The sequence below is a fragment of the Artemia franciscana genome, chromosome 14 (assembly GCF_032884065.1).
Source record: "Artemia franciscana chromosome 14, ASM3288406v1, whole genome shotgun sequence".
Classification (NCBI taxonomy): Eukaryota; Metazoa; Arthropoda; class Branchiopoda; order Anostraca; family Artemiidae; genus Artemia; species Artemia franciscana.
Window position 1 is genome coordinate 3,907,169 of NC_088876.1, and position 21,901 is coordinate 3,929,069.

Consider the following 21,901-nt stretch of genomic DNA (forward strand, 5'->3'; position numbering starts at 1 on the left):
CACATTCTTTTTTGGACTAACTCGGATTCTCTTATTGTTTGTTTTGGGTGGCATTTTCTGTTTCTTCTCTAAGAATTGAGGCTCACACCAACAAAGATTTTTATTAGAAAATATCTTCCAAAAGATTTTCAATGGCCATTGATTCGAAAAAAATCTCGAACAGAAAAAGACTCGAAAGATTTGAGTACTCTGACAGCCTTCAAAGCTGCAGTTAAGAGATTCTTCCTTGCAAAAGAATAGTATGTTTGCATGTTTATGTGTATAGTTTGTATGTTTGTATAGTGTACTATATAGAGTAGAGAAGAATGCCATCTGCTCCCAGTAAGCCCTTTGGGGCTTTTTTAGCAGGTACTACAAAGTGTTTTGAATACGTTTTTAAGATAAAATCTATTTATCCATTTATCTAAAAATAGACCACAGAGCGAAGTTTTCACTTTGGGTAAACAGGATCCAAATTTTCAAAATCTCATGGGTGCTAGAGATAACGTACGCACTTTTCCCTTGAGTTCAGCTTTTGAAAGGAACTGTGGGAAGTGCAATACTCAAATCACATATCCTCAACAGTCTAAGGATTAAAATCCCTCTGGTACCAATACAGCCTCTTGATTGTTTAACATTGCTGCTTCTGGACGGACAGGAACATCAGACTTAAGATTTTCATGGATTTTTGACATGTTTCCTCTACATTAATTATATAGCCTGAAGTACACGAAAACTTGAACTACCACCGCCAAAAATATGCAGAAACGGCTGAGCCAACGCAATCTATAGTCTTATAGAATATAACGTGATTTCGCAACTACGCATTAGTATAATGTCGAATTTCAGAAGAAACAAATTAAAATTTAATCATCTTGTTGGTGTGCTGGGTTGCCAAAGGGACACTTTTAGTGCTTTTTTGACACTTTTTCACTCTGGGTGACACCGTGCCACTATTGGGTGAAAAAAAGCCACTTTTTGAAAAAAAGGACACTTTTTGGCATTTTTTCAAAATCAGTACCATTACCATATGTACTTATTTTCAGTTTTTTCTTAACTGCAACTGCTTTTAATTTGTGCTTTTCAGGTTCGTTTCAGTATTAGGGATTTTTTTTTATCGTATCCGTTCTGCTTTTCTTTTCAAAAGCGCAAAAATTCAAATGTGGTGCATCATGTGACTTGTTCATGAGAGTTTAGAAAAAGTTTTTTTGATAAAAAACTGAAGCAAGCATATTGCTGCTGGTAAGTAAAAGCTTAGGGTGTTTTATGACTTGTAGTTTACAGGAGTATGCAGAAGTTCGGCCTGGATAGTAGTTAGTAGCAAACTATCTGATCCTGATCTGATTTGCTACTGCTTAATCATTTCTTGGACAAGAGTGAACCTCAGTTGATTTTCTGAATTAAGACATTAAGCTTTTGGTAAATATGCAGTTTAGTTTCACATGCATTTGAGAGGGTGGACCTGTTCCATATGGGCACTGTCTAACCCACAAGAAAATTCTCTGGTAACTGTAAACATGTAATACTGTCATTGACTGAACATCACATCTAGTGTGCCAAGTGCTAACTAAGAAAATGTGCTTTTTGCCCAAAGTGATGAAAGGATGCAAGAACAACAGTGAAAAATGTTTTGCTTTACATTCTGTAACCTGGTGGACTGTTTAAAGCAGAAACAGAAGACTGTTATTGAAACCAACCAAGCTTCCAAGCCATTTCATAAGCAAATTGGCAAAATTGTACCTGCCCAATCACATGCAGTGTGGTCATCCCTGGTTACCTTTTTTGTGAAACAGTCAAAGGAACCCTCTGCAGACAAGGCTTCAAAAGATAAGGCATCCAAGATTCAAGCCTACAACTAAGGCATATCTGTACTTTCTGGCTTCTGTGCTTGGTAAGGTAAATACATTGAACGTACAGTTCCAGTCTGGGGACACAATGATCCACACTTTGATAACAAGCTTCAGATTGACATTGAAAGTGATCATGAGATGCTTCATGAAACTAGAAATCCTGAACAGAAGTGATGCTTTTGAGTTGCCTCTTGATCCCCAAAGCTACAAAGATGTGAAAGATGTGTTGTGTGGTCCCAACACAGAAGCTTATGTGAATGAAGAAGGAGCATCAGGGAAAGCTGTTGAACAGTTAGGCTGACTTGCTTGGGATTCTACATTGAACTGGTGAAGCAGATGAGAAAGCAGGTTAATCGTAAAGATAAGACATTACAAGCTCTTGAGCATTTAGACCCAAAAGTTGCCATGAATGGAACTGTTGAAATGATTAGTCTATTAGAACCATCAGATTTAGCAAACTCCTGGGGAAAAGTCAGAGCGAGATAGAGTCTGCTAGAAACACTCTAGAAAACCAGTGCCTGAGCCTGCCAGATTCCAAAGAAGAAATGAGCCTGAAGTCTGGTGGTGAAGAGCTAATTTCCTAGTCATCTTAGTTATGGAAGCTCTTGTTAGATGGGAAGAATCCTGATGGCACTCCCAAATTCTTTGAACTATAAACCTTTATGTTGAACTTATGTGCGTTACCTCACTCAAGTGCTGGTGCCAAAAGATAATTTTCTCAACTAACAAACATTAAAACTAACTTGCAAAATCGGTTGGAAATAAAAATTGTGGATTTCCTCATGCATGTAAAGCAGATGGTAGTGCTGCATTGGTGGATCGGTGTCAGATTTCGCCAATATTACTTAACAACTTTTTGAGGTGGTACTGCAAGGCTGATGACAAGGATGAGAAAATAGAGAATGAATCTGAACCTGACCTATTTGCTGACCAATCAGAAAACCAAATAACAGAAATCAGATTGATGTAGCCAGAGTTTTTTTCTCCAAAATGGTTAACCACTAGAAATTTTTTTTTTTTTTTAAATGAAAGCTGAAGATTTGAACAGATTTCTTGTACAGGAATTCTGCATTAAAGTTTAATTCTGCATTAAAGCATAAGCACGTCAGAACAAATACAATGATAAAATAAATGTTAAGGGATAAACATAGTTACAAAGTTATATCAATTATTAAAATGTGAAACAAAATAGGGAACGAAAGAGTTTTTGTACCTCATGGCCAACAATTGGGGACACAAGTCAAGTTGGGTATTTGGAGCTCTACAAGCACTAAGTCTTGCATTAGGAAGGTTAGGGGGTTTTCTTTGAAGGGGGGAAGAAAACGTCTATGATAGTCAGAACTAAGGCACTTGTGTCCAAAGTTCATGGTAAGGAAGTGACGTTGTGATTCCAATGTAGTGAGTTCAAGTCTAGCCAAACCGTCATTGTAAGTAGTATAGGACGTCCCCAGTATAGATTTTATAGCTCTTTTTTGAATGCTTTCAATTTTGGAACATTGGGATGTGGTTAACCCAGGGTGTCAGACAGGGCAAGCACATTCAAGACAAGGTCTTATATAAGAAAAATACATTATTTTAAGGTTCTTGATTGATTTGGGAACTGTTTGAGAAGGGAGAAATTTTTAAGGAGGAAACCGCCTGTTTTAAATAAGTGAAAAGAGTGAGATTTCCATTTAAGGTCATTGTCCAAATGCAATCCATGCAGCTTAACCATGTTTAAATTTGGAATGCAAAGGTAATTATTGATTTGGGGTACATTTTTTAAAAAGGAGAATAGTATTAAATTGCTTTTCAGTATGCTTAGATTGAGTTTAACATTGTCAAGGTCGTTCTTTAAGTTGTTAATGAGTGATTCAAGTTTAACGCCCAAAGTGTTAGGGGTATGACAAAGGTTAAGTAATGTCAATTAATATGCAAATTTAAAAGTGTTGTCAAAGTTTGGTAAAACATTGTTAAAAACAATTAAAAATACTAAAGGACACAATTTAGTCCCTTGGGGTGCTCTACAGGAAATCTAGGTAAAACTTGATGAATCAAAACAAAAAACTAGCTACCATACATAAAACAAAATCTCTGACACCTAAAGCCCTTGCATTATCAGTAACTGTCTGATGATCCAAGTTGTCAAAGGCTTTGCTAATATCAGCAAAAACAGCCTCAATGTAGGAACTACTTAACTCAAGATGTTTGAAAACAGTGTCAAGTATATAACATAAACAATGGGTGGTGCTATGATTTGGCCTTAAGCCAAACTGATTTGGATTAATTTTATCTTGAATATCGTCAAAGAGGAAATTGTAAATAAAACTTTCAAAAATCTTAGAGAAAATAGAGGTTTTTGATATTGGTCTTAAGTTGGAGGGAACTTTTGGGGTCTTGTTTTTTGGTGTAGGTGACATAATAGCTTGCTTAAAACACACTGGAAAAATACCATCTACAAAACATTGGTTAAAAATTGCAGTTCGAGGTACACTTAAATAAGGGGCACATTCACACTCAATTTGGTAGGGATATCACCTGGATATACTGACTTATTTGTATCAAGATTTTCGAGTTTAAGCCGAGTCTGGGGTATTTCAATCACAGGGATTTCACTCACTGCACTGTTGGCCGGTGTATTTTGGAGTGGCGGGTGAGCTTTACAAGTTGAAGCAAAATAATCATTTATGATGTCCGCAGTCACAGGGTTGCCATTACTATCCAGCAAGAGAAACTTAGAAGAGACCTTTCCCATGAGATCTTGGATACATTTGTGGAAATTCTTAGGGTTAGAATACAGTAACTTATTGAGCACGTGAGCACTGTGCTCTTTTCTTGCTTTACAGATTTCACTAATAACAATGTTTCGAAGTTTTCGAGATTCTTGGAAAAATCCTTCCTTAAAGGGTTTATTGCATTCATTTATTAGGCACAAATTTTTTTTATCTATCCATGGTTTACAAGTGGATTTGGCGATTGACTTTTCACTAGAAACGTGTCTCAGTATAACTGGAAAATTTCTGCTGAAAACTTAGAAGTCATTTCATCACCATTAGTAAGACATAGGATATTGGCCCAGGATTTGGAGCTAAGTTTTACTTTGAAATGGGAAATCTTCTCATCAGTAATTGGCCTATTTGAATAACTGATCAATGGTTTAGGGGGAAAGGGTGATAAAGGGGTCCAAAAGATTCATAGATGGTCACTTGTCCCTAATGGAAGGGCAATTTTTGGGGCAAAATAGTAATCTTCAATTTTGGTAAAAATCAAGTCTAGGGTTTTATCACTGCGTGTAGGCAACCTGACAACCTGATCAAGACTAAGAGCAGAGCTAAGCCACTTTTGGTCTAGCTCATTAAAATCAACACATAATGTAAATGCAGCAAAGGGGTACTTGCAGCAAATTCTGTCAGTATAAAATTGCAGATATGCTGTCAGCTCCTTCTTAAATCCACTACGAGGAGGGTAATAAATAATACAAAAAATCATGCAAGATACGTCTTTTGGGAGGTTTTTGGGTCTGGTCCAGAGCCATAAAAATTCAGTTTAGAGTTGTTCTCTTTTTCAGGAGACGAAAGAATCCGATTTGGGAGGGTACACTTACAAAAAAAAGCCACTCCTCCACCATGAGATAGAGGAATACCACCTTTGCCCAATCTGGCTTAAAATGATTAAGCCCCAGTCTGTGGGAAATGATAGACAAAATTTTGTAGAAGATCTGGTATGCTACTGAAGGAAAAAAGAGAGCGAGGGCAATTAAGCCGTGTCGACAGCGACATGCATTGTATCTGTGGTGGCTCATAGTGAGGACAGGTTTTATCGCCGTTTTTGTTTTATCGCTGTACAGAGTAGACATTTTGGCTGAAAACACATAAACTAAACAACACAATTTGTCATTCATCTTAGTTGTACTCCAACATTTCTTTACGTTCCTGTAAAACCGCAAACGCAACACAAAAGACTCAAAATTTTCTGCAGCTCCTGAAATAAGACTGCGCGTTCTAATTTTTTTCCAAAGACAATGAAAACGAAAACTGTCGGGCTTTACTGAGTTTTCGGAAGAAGAATAACTATTACAACCGAAGGTTCGAGAGAACCAGAGAAATTATACTAAATTCTTTTTCTTCTTGGCGTATAAGGCGATTTGAGGTTTTAAATGGGACTTTACTTATTTGAAGAAACGCTTTGCTTTTACTTGAAAAAGAAGAACGCAAATCTGGCTCTGGAGTTGCGAGAAAACCATTTAAAGCCTTTTTTTGTCAACTTTTAAAGTATATTGGCTAATTTTCTAGGAGGACACTAAAAGTGTCCCTTTTTTGCTGAATTTGACACTTTAGTCCCAAAAAGTTTTGGCAACCCTGTTGGTGTGTTCCAGCTGACGGTTTTTCAGTAACTGCAGTTACTGCGGGGTAACTGCCCATTTTTAACTGCAGTAGAGCCAGTGGGAACGGCACAGTAAGCTGACTAGCAGTAGCGTCATTTTCGAATTAAATGCACGTGTTTAAATTTAAGGGACAGTTTAATGCTGATTAGTATAATTTTTTTTATTCCTTCTATTTCAGAGCATTTAGAGAGGTTCTAAGCCAACCATGGGCATTTGGCTGTCACAAATGATTTTGCTCAAATGAGCTGGTGAAAAATAAATAGATTATATACTTTTTCTCTTTTTTTATTATTTCAAGACTAGAATATCACAAAACTAAGCATTCAAATAGCTTGATTGTATCTTAAGCATATACAATCCCTGATGGAGTTTTGTTGATACCTGTCTTAAATTGATTTGTCTAAATAAAAAGGCCAATAGCATTTACAGGATAGTAGTGGGACTACTATAGCAAGTTTTTTTTTCAATATTCTACTTTTTTTTTAAATAATTATTGTTCTCTGGTCAAATTTGTGTTCCTTGCTAAGTGGTAGGCGCTCTGGGCTGGAATGCTTTGTCCAAGGGGTACAGGTTTAATTCCTGGCATTGTCAGTTTATTTTGTTTTGGATAGGGGTTGGTGATATGACTAACCTCAGCTAGAATTGGCCAAACTTTAAATGAGTACAGATGGAAATCTAGGGACATATAAGAAGGAAGGGCATGCAAGAGCATAGGCTGGCTGGTCCTTAGCTTCCTATTGCACTACCTGGCTAAAGGACCACCACGTCCTTTACTGGCCTACTGACTTAGCCATAGAAACTTCCTTTCAAACCCATTAAATATAAGTAAAAATGAAGAATACCAGTATGATGGTCCTTCTATTTCCCTGAAATATGGATGTATGGACAAGAGTGTGGGTCATGAGAGATAGCTTGTGAATGTAATTGGGGTGAATGATCTGCTAGATTTAAAAAATTTATGACTGTTGCTCAGGTTGGCAACTGAACACAGAAGTATAATTTTGTTATTTTTTTTTCTTTGTGACTATCATGCTTATTTAATGTTCAGTATTTTAAAGTTAATCTTCTTTAATTTGTCTTTAATTGCCATGGCCCCTAGGGCTTAAATACAATAAAACCTACTTATATCCATTGATTTTCTTTAAATAGATAGTAGCTCTATGTTTCCTAGCTTCAGTAAATTTTACCTTAATTACCTTAATTTGCACTTCAGAGCAAATTAAGATCTGTAGATCTGTTGAATGCTCCTGAGTTGAGTCGGTGATGTCTCATAGCAGGTATGAGCAGGACGGAATGTCCCACTCATACTTCCAGTCTTTCGTGGCCCACTCTTTATCCAGTGCCTTCTTGAATGCTTCGGGGGTGGGGGCTGAGACTGTTGCTTCACACAGTTCATTCCAGGGGTTGACGACTCTGTTGGTGAAGAAACTTTTTCTGGCCCTGGTTCTGACTGACTGCTTGAACAGCTTCTTTGAGTGTCCTCTGGTGCACTGTGGGGGGCCTGGGTGGATGGGCAGGATCTTGGCATATGATGAGTTCAGCAATTTGCGGGTCATCATCATATCGCTACGGTTGCGCCTGTACACGAGTTTAGGGAGGTTGAGAGCCCGTAAACGATCTTGATAAGGTTTGTCTCCAAGGTTTGTGATGGCCTTGGTTGCTCTCCTCTGGACTCCCTCAATTAGCCTGACATCTCCTTTGTATGTTGGGAAGGCAGCGCACATGCCAAAATCCAAAACGGGTCTGACTAGTGCCTTGTAAAGTTTCAGGAAAACTAGTGGGGATCTGCTGGTAACTGTTCTTTTGATCAGGCCTAAGTTTGTGTTGGCCTGGGACACGCTCTTGATGGTGTTGGCATGGAACTTGAGAAGGCTGTCAACGATGACCCCAAGGTCGCGTTCCTCTGTGCTGGTCTTGATGGGTGGATCGGAGTTGGAGGCATGTTCATGCATATGGTATTGGGCGCATGGGTTTGAGGATCCAAAGTGTAGCGTGCTGCACTTGCTTATATTGAACGATAAGAGCCATTTGTCTGCCCACAGCTGGATTTTCTGGACGTCTGTTTGCAGGGATTTTACATTCACTGCTCCAAATAGCTTTGAGTCGTCAGCATAGAGAGACAATTTGTTTTCCACCTCGCTGAATATATCATTGATGTAGATGTTGAACAGTGTAGGACCAAGAACAGTTCCCTGCGGTACTCCACTGATGACATCACAGGGCTCGGAAAAGACCTTTTCACCTCCAGCACCAAATAGCCTGACTCTCTGGGTTCGTCCTGACAGGAAGTCCATAAGCCAATTAACCAGGTTGGGGTGTAACTGGGCAGCAGTAAGCTTTTCTCTTAGCCTTTTGTGTGGGACTTTATCAAAGGCCTTAGCAAAGCCTAGTAAAACTAGGTCCACTGGCAATCCTTTGTCAAGCAAATCTGTAATGATGTCATATGTTTCCAGTAAATTTGTTTCAACTGACTTTCCTGGTTGAAACCCATGCTGATTAGGGGATAGGATATTGTTGACTTTCAGATGTTCCAGTATTGTATCATTGACCACTCTTTCAAGGATTTTTGCGACTACTGATGTGAGACTTATAGGTCTGTAGTTTTCTGCTTTAAGTCTGCTGCCTTTTTTGAATATTGGGGTCACAAAAGCAGTTTTCCAATCAGATGGGACAGATTTGGCATTAATAGACTTTTGGAATAGGTCAGACAGTGGTCCTGCGATGATGGTTGCCAGTTCCTTCAGCAGTCTTGGGTGTAAGTGATCTGGTCCAGCCGATTTATTCGTGTCAAGATTTTGAAGCCGTTTGAGGATGTTGGAGGGGTCGATGCTGACTTGCTCCATCGTCGTGGGGGCTTCATAGCCTGGGCAGTTTGGCAGGGGGCCTTCCGGTTCACAGGTGAAAACTGAAGCAAAGTGCCTATTTAGTTCGTTTGCTACATCAGTTATGTTGGTTACGGTAGTGCTACAGGGTTTCACCAGTCTGGAGATAGTTCGACGGGAGTGGTTCTTGCTAGAGACATAATTCCAGAATTTTTTAGGATTTGTCTTACTTTCTTTGGCAAGATTGGACTCCAAATTTTCGTAGAGTTTTCTGGTGAGGTTTCTCAGCTTGTTTCGTGCCTTGGTGAATTTTGTGTGTTGCTGCAGGTCTCCTGACTGCCTGAACTTTTTCCATGACCTCTTTTTCCTGTTTATTTCTCTTTTGATGTCTTTTGTCATGTAGGGGAGGGATCTAGGTTTTGGTTTGAAACTGGTCTTTGTGTGGGCATCCTGAGCTTTCAGTAAAACACCCTTGAATTTGGTCCATTGTTCGTCAACTGTGCCACTTAGTACATTCGGCCAGTCTGTAGTGGATAATTCATTTCGAATAGCAATGTAGTCGACAAACACTTTTTTGACTAGCTTGTTCTTAAGTACCTTCACTTTCAGCATGAGCTCTATAGTTAGGTGATCGCTTTTACCAAGGGGTGGTGAGTAATCAATACTTTGAACTAAGCTTTTGTCATTCAAGATAACCAGGTCAAGTATTGTTGGGCGCTGAAACAATCTGTATCTAGTTGGTTGGTCAACTATCTGGTGTAGGGACAATTCACTGAGGCAATTTAGGAAAGGCTGTTGCTTGTCTTGTTCGGTTGGAGTGGCACCATATCCAAAACCGTTTATCCAGTTTATAGATGGAAGGTTGAAATCGCCGGTAATAAGCAGATGTCCTTTGAGGTTCGAATTTAGTGTGCATATTATTTCTGCTATTGCTTGTTCGGTTACAACTTGGGATGGGGCTGAGGGACTTCTGTAGATGCATCCGATTCTGACTGTCTCTGACACATGGCTCCCTGGCACACATAGATCAAAGCAAACTGCCTCAACAAAGGGGCAAAGGAGAGGAACATCAATTATCTTTGTATTGTATCCTGCTTTAGCGAGGGCTAGTGTTCCTCTTTTGCAACCCTGGGACGAGAGATTTGAGAGAACTTGGTAACCCGGGATTTTCACATGGGAATCGTGAAGTTTGTTACTACTGTTTTTAGGGCAGACTTCAGTCAGTAAGATCACATCGAACTTTTTTGAGTCAATTAGGGTTTTTAGTTCATCAATTTTGTTGGGCAACTGGTCAACATTAGTAACACATACACTAAAGTCAGAACTTACGGTTGCTGGTTCTGGTTGACTTCTGTCCAGTATGGTTTGTCTGTTGTTATTTTCACCAGAGTCACTTTCTTCCTCAACAGAAACAAAGCTCAAGTCTTCTTCTTCTTCCTGGGAAGCCTCCGCAGTTACAAACGAGTCTGACGAATTGTCACTAATAGTGTCACTAAGGGTTACATCAACATTTTTATTTTTACCAGGAAAAGCAGAACTAATTACACTATACACTAATGGTGGGGTGAAAATTGGAATCACACCACCATTGCTTCCGGGTTTTTTTGGACGATTTTGTTGCCCCTGATAACCAGATCGAGTTCACCGTTGGAGACACGATCACGCAGTTCTGCCAATAGTAATTTTCTACTGTCCCTGTCAGCTTTAACTTTGTCGTGGCGGAACTGTACAGCGTCTTTGTTATTTCTTCTTTCGTAAGACTTGTTCACGATTTTCCTGGGCAACGAAGGGTTGTTAACCGTGAAGACAGTTGGTACCGTGGTTTTGGGCGGATCTTGAGCAGACGCTGAAGAAGGTCGCTTATTCAGCCTCCTTACATTTGTGACAGTAACAAGCATGCCGTATTCTTTCTGTAGGAATTCCTCGATGAAGGCTTTGTCGGCTGTGTTTTGTGCTTCAACTGACAGAGAAGGGTTGATTGGGACCCCGAATGCGATAAGATTGTTTTTGCGCCTTTGTCTTTCTCTGTCAGTTTGTAGCGCTTCGGCTACCTTCTTATCTATTTCACTGGCTAGTGTCTTTGAGATAGCTTGCAGGCCGTCGTCTAACTGCTTTTTTACTTCAGTCCGCATGTCATCCGTTGTGCAGAGTTTATCCATTTCTCTTTCAATGTCCCCAACTCGTTTTGTAAGACCAGACAGCATGTCTTCCATGTCGCTTTTGATATCCTCCTTGAGTTGCTTGGTTGAGTTTGCAACTATGGTACTGACAATGCTGGCAACGTCCTCCTTGCTTATGCCTCGCTTTTGGCGTGGGTCAAGTTCACATAGAGGACAGAGCCAGTGGAACTCGTTTCCCTCGCTAAGGTTATTGATAAGCTTGTATTTAGTCATTGGCATCTCGATACACTGAGTACACAACCACTTCGAACAATTGTCACAGTTCAAGGCGGTGGATTCCGGCGTAAGTGCTACCTTACAGGAGGCACAAATGTCCTCTCCGCTTTTCCGTGGCGAGATCATTTTACGTTTCGCTACACGGTACTGTTCTGCCATCTTCCGGAGGATTTTCGAGTTCGGTGAACAATAGGGATTTTCTCAAGTCCAAAATCGCGGCTCGCGCCTAATTCAAAAATCAAAAGCAAACGTGGGTGCGCAAGATCCAGTGCGCATGCGCAGATGAGAGTGTCAAGTTTGTGGGCACGGATTCAGAACTTGGGGGACCTGTGGGAAGCGCGGATACTCAAATCACCTATCCCTAGCAGTTTAAGGATGGATATCCCGCCGGTACCAATACGGCTCTTCGTGTTTGTTATCGCTCTCTTCTGCATAGGTTTCCCCAAATGCAGAAAATAAACGATTCAACTTACGTAATCTGTGGCTTTATCAAAAAAATAAATACTTCGCAAATTTATTGTGGCAACACTGTATAGGTAGATAAGGAAGAACGGGAAGATGCGCAATTCCCTGGAGAATTGAGCACCTTTCCAAGATTTATCATAGGATTCGGTCAGGTTCAAATGGGCTAAATTTTCAGGCATTTTCATATCAGATTCCTAATTCAAGTGGCGAAGTTCCCTCGTCCCCCCTTTGCAGGTCATGTAATCTTAAGAATGAAACAATAGATCACTGCCTATTTGAATGTAATATGCTGACGTCTGCACAGTATACCCTGCGACGTAAAATGTTAGAATGCTTCAAACACCACAAAATTCCACCAACAGCCAAGAGTCTTGCTGACCATACTCTCCCGCAGAGCACAGAGATCAATATATACTCTCTTATAATTCAACTGCTGGTATCAAAAGATATACTTCAAGAAATCTGAGCAGATACAAATCATACAAGACAAACCAGCTCCATAGCTCTGTCGATCTCACAGAGTGAGCCAAAAGGAAAAGGGCTAAATAGTATCAACTGAAAAGCCCGTCTGCTGAATAAGAAGAAGAAGAAGATGAAAACAAAATGAATTGCCCAAAAGTCTAAATATATCAGTCACAGCACTGAGGTAAGTCCCTTAAATCAACACCTAGGGTAACACAAGACCAAGGAAAATGCAAAAAACAAAGAAAAACAGTTTTATCTCACAGTTTAATACATATATATCCAGGGTTCAAATTTATTCAGCCACATGGATTTGTTATTGTTGTTAATCTGATTGTGTAATTGTGAGACCAGGGATTACAAAGTAGGTGAAAACTTGCAAATGAACCTCTGGTATCAATAAAAATTTGTAAGAAATGGATATCAATTTAAAGATTAAAAAACTGTTAGAAAACAAAGAAGACAAATGAATAAACAAAAGTACCCCTTTACAACGATTTAATGAATTGTCACAAATATAGGTCACCCTTAAGATTGAAATGAACAAAGCTTCAATTATGAATCCATTTTCCTTCAAACAGACTGAAGGGGCAAACCTCCAAGCTTTGACAAATTCAATATCACTTTTGGGCATTCTCACCTTTAATTTTCAAAGGAAACTTTCTTTGGATGTTTCCCATCCAACTAAAAACAACACGGACAGCATCAGGTACAAGTGACCTTCTACTTAGCCTACATACCAAATGAAAAGCATGCATCTCTATACTATAATTTACCTCCAACCTGCCTAATGTGCAAATATTTAGCCAAAATTATGTAGTTCCAATGTATTCTGTCAACTGTTACCTTTTCCCCCATTCTTGCTTTGTTACAGTTGCTTCAATTAACAGGGAGCTAAAGGTTGAGGGATAGATTGGCAGAATCAATGGGAAACATGTAACTTCAGCTATATATATTTTTGAAGGTTATTAAAGATCATGGCCCTCTAGAGCAAGAATGAGTAGAGATGTGTACTTTGAAATACCTTCCCAGGACATACTTTAGCCTGTAGACCCATCCCTGAAAGTTTCATTTTCCTAACCTAACCCCTTTCAGTGATAGCAAGAAGTTAATCAACTAGAATTTTACTGGATAAAATTACCATCCTTTGGAATAGACTCTGAATAGTCTATCCTAGCCTACTTCTTCAATAGGATTAAAGACAGTCTCAGAATAATGATTTGGCAGCCCATAAATCCTCAACTTATCTGTAATACTTCACCTAGGCCTGTTTACAGAGCCTAAAAGGAGTTAATGCTTAAAATGCTACCATGTGGCAATTTAATGGAGCCTCAATGTTACCTGGAAGAAGTCAATCCTTAGAATGATTCCAAATGGCAATTTAAGGTAAATTGGTAAATTAAGGTGGCAATTAAGGCCTGGTTATGCCAGAAAACATGGAAATCTTTAAATTAAATAATAAGTTTTTCATTGATTTAACCTCCTTGCTAATAGATAGCCTACTACTCAGGGTGTCCTTTAATGTTGATCCCAAAACATGGTGATTTACTAACCTGGCTCAGATCCCTCTTTCTTTCGCAAAATCACTGTCCCACCTTCTTCCAAGCAAATAACTTGATATTCCATTACTTCATTCTTGTCCATATTTATTTTTTGTTGAATGAGATTTTTGTTGAAGAAGGTGAATTATGTACTTACTGCGCTAACCATTCTTTTGAGCACGGTAAGAAAATCACTTACTGTGGTTACTGCCGGCAGTAACTATTTTTGTTCCCAGCGGGTTGGGCAGTAACCATTTTCCCGCTAGGAACAGAAATAGTAACCATTTGGTTACTACAGTAAGTCCCTGGAACACACCCGTTGATAATAAATTTTTACTAACTGCGAAGTCCAAGTAGGTAAATTCATACATTTCGGAAAACCACCTAAAATGACATCTAAGGATAAATATCAGTTGAAAAATGTAAATATAGGTACTAATAAATGTTTTATCTGACAAGTTTGGTCACTTTTCTTGTAATAAATTTTCAGGTAAAATTCTAGTTAATTGACTTCTTGCTATCTCAGAAAGGGTTTACTTTAGGAAAATGAAACTTTCAGGGATGGGTCTGCAGGCTAAAGTATATCCCAGGAAGGTATTTTAAAGTGCCCACCTTCACTCCTCCCTCTAGAGGGCCCTGAAATTTGCCTACATGACAGGTCTATACCTATTGAAATTATGACAAAACAAAATTTTACCTCAATTTTCAGTTACTAGTTGCTTTTTCTCTGGCTTTAGTTCTGAAAATACAATTCCTGTTATTTAAGTAGAATTTTGAGCCATAGGCCAATCAATGTTTTTTTATCAAAATTTAGGAAATGCATTTGTACTTTAAAACCTTATTAAATGGAATTTTTTTGTTGTACTTCAATTAAGCAGAAGATCTATTTTGCAAGGTTTTGTTCACTTTTTAAGAGTAAAAGACATTGGAGGATAACTAGCCCCCCCTCCTCCTACACCCTTTTTCTCAAAAACCATCCCATACAAATTTTGATATAGCAATTTTAAAAGAATAGTTGAAAGGTTAGATAAATAAAAAACTCATGTGTTGATTCAGCCCCCCAGGGTCTGGAGGAAGGCACTGTAGATTATGCTCTGGGGTCATATACACTCTGTGTACAGCCACTTGTCAAAACTGTCACATGATAAGGCTGAAGACTGTTCATCTTGCCACTGCATTCATCCACATTCTTTTTTGGACTAACTTGGAATCTCTTATTGTTTGTTTAGGGTGGCATTTTCTGTCTCTTCTCTAAGAATTCAGGCTCACACCAACAATGATTTTTATTAGAAAATCTCTTTCAAAGATTTTTGATGGCCATTGATTCAAAAAAAAATCTTGAAAAGAAAAAGACTCAAAAGATTTGAGTACTCTGACATCCTTCAAAGCTGCAATTAAGAGATTCTTCTCCCTCTAGCAGGCAAGCTGCAGTTCTCCACTCCTCCGTCTTGAGGGCCCTGAAATTTGCCTACATGACAGGTCTATACCTATTGAAATTATGACAAAACAAAATTTACCTTAATTTTCAGTTACTAGTTGCTTTTTCTCTGGCTTTAGTTCTGAAAATACAATTCTTATTATTTAAGTAGAATTTTGAGCCATATCAATGTTTTTTTTTATCAAAATTTAGGAAATGTATTTGTATATCTTTAAAACCTTATTAAATGGAATTGAGCAAAGTTATCAAGCTTAAAATTTTTTTGTTGTACTTCAATTAAGCAGAAGATCTATTTTGCAAGGTTTAGTTCACTTTTTAAGAGTAAAAGACATTGGAGGATAACTAGCCCCCTCCTCCTACACCCTTTTTCTCAAAAACCATCCCATACAAATTTTGATAAAGCAATTTTAAAAAATAGTTGAAAGGTTAGATAAAAAAAACTATTGTGTTGATGCAGCCCCCCAGGGTCTGGAGGAAGGCACTGTAGATTATGCTCTAGGGTCATATACACTCTGTGTACAGCCACTTGTCAAAACTGTCACATGATAAGGCTGAAGACTGTTCATCAATTTGATCCTGATCGCCACTGCATTCATCCACATTCTTTTTTGGACTAACTTGGAATCTCTTATTGTTTGTTTTGGGTGGCATTTTCTGTTTCTTCTCTAAGAATTCAGGCTCACACCAACAAAGATTTTTATTAGAAAATCTCTTTCAAAAATTTTTGATGGCCATTGATTAAAAAAAAATCTCAAAAAGAAAAAGACCCAAAAGATTTGAGTACTCTGACATCCTTCAAAGCTGCAATTAAGAGATTCTTCTCCCTCTAGTAGGCAAGCTGCAGTTCTACACTCCTCCCTGATATTTGCCTACATGACAGGGCTGTACCTATTGAAATTATGACAAAACAAAATTTTACCTTAATTTTCAGTTACTAGTTGCTTTTTCTCTGGCTTTAGTTCTGGAAATACAATTCCTGTTATTTAAGTAGAATTTTGAGCTATATCAATGTTTTTTTTTTATCAAAATTTAGGAAATGTATTTGTATATCTTTAAAACCTTATTAAATGGAATTGAGTAAAGTTATGAAGCTGAAAATTTTTTGTTGTACTTCAATTAAGCAGAAGATCTATTTTGCAAGGTTTCACTTTTATAACAAACATATTTTTAAAGGTCAACAAAGGTCAGGGCCTTCTAGAGGGAGAAGGATTGGAGGTAGTTGCTTCAAAATAACTTCCCAGAACATACTTTAGTCTGTAGATTCATCCCTGAAAGTTTCATTTTCCTAACCTAAACCCTTTCTGAGATAGCAAGAAGTCAATTAACTAGAATTTTACCAATTTTCATATTAAGAAGTTTCTTAAATCTGCCTGAGATGACTGAGTAACATCACTGACCCCCATTCTAAACAAACACCACATACCCAATTCCAAACCAAATAAACTGGCAATGCCAGGAATCAAACATGTATCCTGTGGATAAAGAATTTCTAACCAAGAGTGCTGTCCAATTAGTCAGGAACACCAATCTGATCAGAATAAAACAACTATTTAAAACAGAAAATATTGAAAAGCAGCTAAGTTTTAAGTTACAGCCATTTTCACTACTCTTTCATAAATAGTATATTTTATGCAGACAATTTATTTTGAGACAGGCATCAACAAAGCTCCAGCAGGGATTGCATCTACTTAAGGTGCAAACTAGCATGGTGAATGCCTAGCTAGTAAAAACCAAATAATTCCAATGCCAGGAATTAAGCTTGTGCCCCTTAGATAAAGAATTCCCAACCCAGACTGCCAACCACTTGGCAAGGAACACAAATGTCACCAGAGAACAAAAATGATTAGAAAAAATAAAATATTGATAAAAAAACAATTCAAGTCATAGTTGCTACCATTTTCACTACTGTCTTATAAACAATATTTTTTTTTAGACAAATTAATTTTAAGACAGGTATTAACAGAACTCCATCAGGGATTATATTTAATTATAATACAACCAGCAATGTGAATGCTTAGGTTTATGATATTCTAGTTTTAAAATAATAATAAAAAAATTACATTTGCTAATTTTTTTTCCAACAACTCATTGAAGTAAAACCATTTGTGACAGCAATATGCCCATAGCTGACTTAGAATCTGTCTAAAATCCTTTACAACAGAAGGGACACATTTTTAGCTAAGCAAATGCCCAGGTTTATTGCTGTTCTTTGTCATCTCTTAAAATAATTAAATTGTATCAGATGCATTTTGATACAAGATGCTTCCTAGACTTTTAGCATAATCTGTGAAATGAGAGACCAGGCATTTCTTCACAATTTATACAACATGTAAAAGAGCACTAGGGGGTTAGGTTAGGAAAATGCAACTTTCTGGGATAGGTCTAAAGGCTAAAGTATGCCCTGGGAAGGTATTTTGAAGTACATAATTCTACTTCTTCTCCTGCTAGAGAGCCCTGAACTTTGATGAACTTCAAAATTCTGTGTGTTATAAAAGTAGAACCTTGCAAAATAGGTCTTCTGCTTACATGAAGTACAATAAAACTGGACTCAGCTTAACATTTTTTCCTCAATCCCACTTTATATGGTTTTAAAGATATGCAAATATATTTTTTCTTAATTTTGAAAAACCAAAAAAGATGGCTTAAAATTGTACTCAAATAAAAGGAATTGTATTTTCAAAACTAAAGCCAGAGTAAAAGAAACTGATAATTGAAAACTAAGGTAAAATATTATTTTGTAAAAATTTCAATAGCCTAGGTTGAATAGGCAAATTTCTAAGACTTAGAAATTAGAAGAGGGTTTACATAGAAGCCTAGTAGCACCTTCCCAGAGAATATTTTGGCCCTGAATATACTACCGAAAGTTTCGTTTTTCTAACCTAATCCCTTTCCAAGATAGGGAAAAGTAGCCAATCTAAAATTTTACCTATTTTTGGCTCTGGATTCATTACTGAATGTTTCATATTCCTGACCTAACCCCTTTCTAAAATAGCAAAAAGTAGCTAAACTAGAGCTGGACCTGAAAATTTATCCATAGCCCTATAGGGTAAAGTTGAAATGTAAAGAGTTATGTTGAAGATACAACACATCTGGAAGCATCTAGTAAAAACATTAATTTTATTAACAATGCTTTGTGACCGTTAGGGTCTTGAATCATCAAGGTTTTATCTCTGGGTTCCAAATTACCAAGCTAAAGTCAAACTTAGAGTATCAAAAGGTTGTAACAAAGATTTTCAAGTATCTACACAAGTCTTGGAGCCTCAGTATAAAGGTTACTGCTAATATGAAAACTCTTGATTTGACCTAAGAATGTCTTTAGGCCTGTGTGATTCAAATTGCAGTATATTACCCAACATTTATCCAAATAGGCCTAAACTGAAAAAAAAAAAAAAAATCAAAACTTACTTTTGTGTGGCTAGAATTCTATTTGTCAGCTTAGAATTCTTATTTACATAACCTTATTTTATAGCCTACAAATTCTTATTTTTGAAATTTATGCCTGAAAATTTCAACCAATGATACATAATTTAGCAAGGATGAATGTGATTATATCATATTATGCCTTGGTCAACATATATTATTTATAGAGTATTCAGATAGTCAATAAAAATACATACCTCTATGATCAGAAGGTAATTCTGTCTTAGCCAGTGCACACTAAGAAGTGAAGCTAGGTTAATCATAATTAAATGTACCAAAATATAATAAACATACAATACAAAATTGTGGGAAACAGGCCTACAACAATAAATCATGATAGGGGGCCACACCAGAGGCGCCATTTGGGCCAAATCTTTGGGTGGGCATGAACTCCATCTGGGCCCCCCTGATTCACTTTGTCATGTAAGAAAAATCTTGGTTTTGGCAGCACATTGATTGAATATTCTAAGTAAAAATACATTTTCAGCACCTGTGTGCAGCTTGGAAATGTACTGTAACTAAATATGGAACTCAGCCACACTGACTTCTAAGATTAATTATAACAACAAAGAATACAATCAACAAGGTTAAGTGATTAAACTGAAAGTGGAAAATTCAACCAGACTACAGGCTGGCATTCCTCAGCGAGAAACTTTCTTATTTAAGTAAACAATACATTGGTGAAACTAACCTTCATTGTTATGCTGAGGGTTGTAACCAAAATCTCAGTGTCCCTTCAGCAGAAATCTTCCAGGTCAAATATATTTACAAAAAGGACAAACATAACAAGATAAAAAAAAACATAACAACATTCAAGGTAACAAGGGGAACTGCCAAGCTTTCATCTTTGCAAAATTGTCAACAAGCTGGTTGTAGTCTAATTTTTCTACTAAATTGCTCTCTGCAAATATCAAAAGGAGGTGACTGAGACGATCATCTCCTTTTGTTGACTGCAAGTAGTTTTTCACTATTTCTAGGCTAGAAAACAAATGCCCATTGCTCGCTGTTGTCTCAGGAAGTGTGGCAGCAATACAAAGTACTTTAATTACTTCTGAGTAAGCCACTGGTAATGCCTGAAGATGATCGACAATGTCTAGGAAGTTTTCCGGCTTTTTCTCCTCCTTAAGCAAGAAACGCTTGGCAATACCAGCTTGAGATTCAAGAAGAATGCTGTCAATATCCAGCTCGCCGTAAAGAGAAAAGAAAAGCTCGAGCAGCTCTGTGTCCATAAACTTGGTTGAGCATGGATCTAAGGCTTCGAGTGTACTCAGCACTGGCAAGTTATCTGTGAACCTTCTGTCCAATTCTGCTAGTAGACGGTCAAAAGTTTTGAAGTATTCTTGCTTCATTTCATCCGCCAAAGTAGTAGTCCAATTTCCAGATTTGATGAAATTCTTTCCTAGCGTCAAAGTTGTCACAAATTGTTTCCAATGCTTGGTGGTCTTTTGAATTCTTCAAGGTTGTCCTTTCAGATCAAGAGAGGAGGGTCTAATTGTGGGTCCATTCACAGCAGGTACTTCAGTTTCAAGTTATGTTGCAAACTCTTTAGCCTTCTTGAAAAGTGATACAAATGAAGCATCTGAATGCAGGTCAGTGAGTTTGCTTCTTGTGGCCTGAATCAGGGTGCGTGATCGATTAATAACCAGGTCGACAGCAACAGCATGGAGCTGCTGAGACAACGATTTCGTTGTTTGCGTAATTGCTTCTATGTAGTGCAATTGGAAGATAACAAGGAACAATTCCATCAAGGAAAGATAGGCCAGGAACTGACCTATTTTAGTGTATCAACTTAGAGAAATTACTGCAGATATTCAGAATTTGTAATATTAATATAATCATCTAGGAAACGGGCATTTGACAGAACTTGAGAATTAGATTATGTATCTAACCTGCTTTCAAAATTTACAATGGTTAATAGCAAATAGCGTTATTATTATGGCCGGTAAAGGGACCTTTTTGGTGGAAGCTTGGGCCCCCTGGAAAATCTGGGGTGGGCATTTGACCACCACTGCACCCCCCCCCCCCCCAAATGGCGCCTCTGGGCCACACAGAATGCATCAAATTAAATACCTAACATAACCTAACCCAATCAAAATACCATCTATATATTGAATATTTAATAAAGATATGGATGTAAAATAGAATTCAACTGAGCTATGAGATTCATAAGTTACTGATTACTGCTAATTTTCGGAAATTACTGACTGCTAAAAGACAGTTATTTTCTTATCTGCAGATCCAAATTCTTGATTATCTACTAGCTAAGACACAAGTACCAATCAGAACTTTATCTTGAACCCAATTAGAACATTTGTTTCTGTTACAAATTCAATTTTATCCTAATCCAACCTTTCTAGCCTTACCCAAATATATAACCCATATTAGGCCTATATATTTCCCATGCATTTTTTAGTCTTGATTTTGTTGCTGTTGATTAAGTTTATGGGTAAAGCAGTTTTTACAAGATTTATGCTAAAACAGGTTTATAAGCCATATCTAAAATAATAGAAAAAGGTATAATAATTGGGGGTCTAAAGAACTAGTTTCTATAACTATCTTAGTTCTGTGACTATCTACCTTAGTTCTGCCCTATGAATGTTGCATGAATGGATGATAGATAGACTTATTTATTTACAGTGGACTGACATCATTTTTGTACAATCCTAATAAGGGCTTCTGCTAGACTTCTTACTCAATTGGACTATCTGTCTTGAAAAAAAATAATCAAGCCTTTGTCTACAATCAAGCCTACAGTTTTCTACAAATCTGACATAAGCTCATATTAGGACTGTATAAAAATGATGTCAGTTCATTTGTTAATAGATAAGTCTATCTATCATCTGTCCATGCATCATTCCTAGGGGAGAACTAAGGTAGAGAATCATAGAACTAAGATAGTCATAAAACCTATAGTTTTCCAAGTGTTTGGTTAAATGGCAGGGGTATTTCCTTAAGTTACTGATAGCTATAAGACAGTTATTTTCTTATCTGCGGATCCAAATTCTTGAGTATATACTGGCTAAAACACAAGTATCAATCAAAATTTTATCTTGAACCCAAATATGACATTTGTTTCTGTTGCAAATTCAATTTTATCCTAATCTTACCTTTCTAGCTTTACCCAAACATATAGCCCATATTGGGCTTGTATATTTACCATGTATT

At 37.5% G+C, this 21,901-nt stretch overlaps 1 protein-coding gene across 4 annotated transcripts in view; it reads left to right on the plus strand.

The window, feature by feature from the left end:
• Positions 1-11,998: 11,998 nt before the first annotated feature.
• The window catches only part of LOC136035195 (zinc finger protein ZFP2-like), a 33,691-nt gene continuing 23,788 nt past the window's right edge, over positions 11,999-21,901 (plus strand). For 3 of the 4 annotated variants that reach the window (XM_065716779.1, XM_065716781.1, XM_065716783.1), the window contains exon 1: positions 11,999-12,521. The gene's annotated coding sequence lies outside the window, so the exon portion shown is untranslated. Of the gene's footprint in view, positions 12,522-14,183; positions 14,232-21,901 lie in introns of those variants that run through there. The other variant, XM_065716780.1, reaches the window with a different exon arrangement.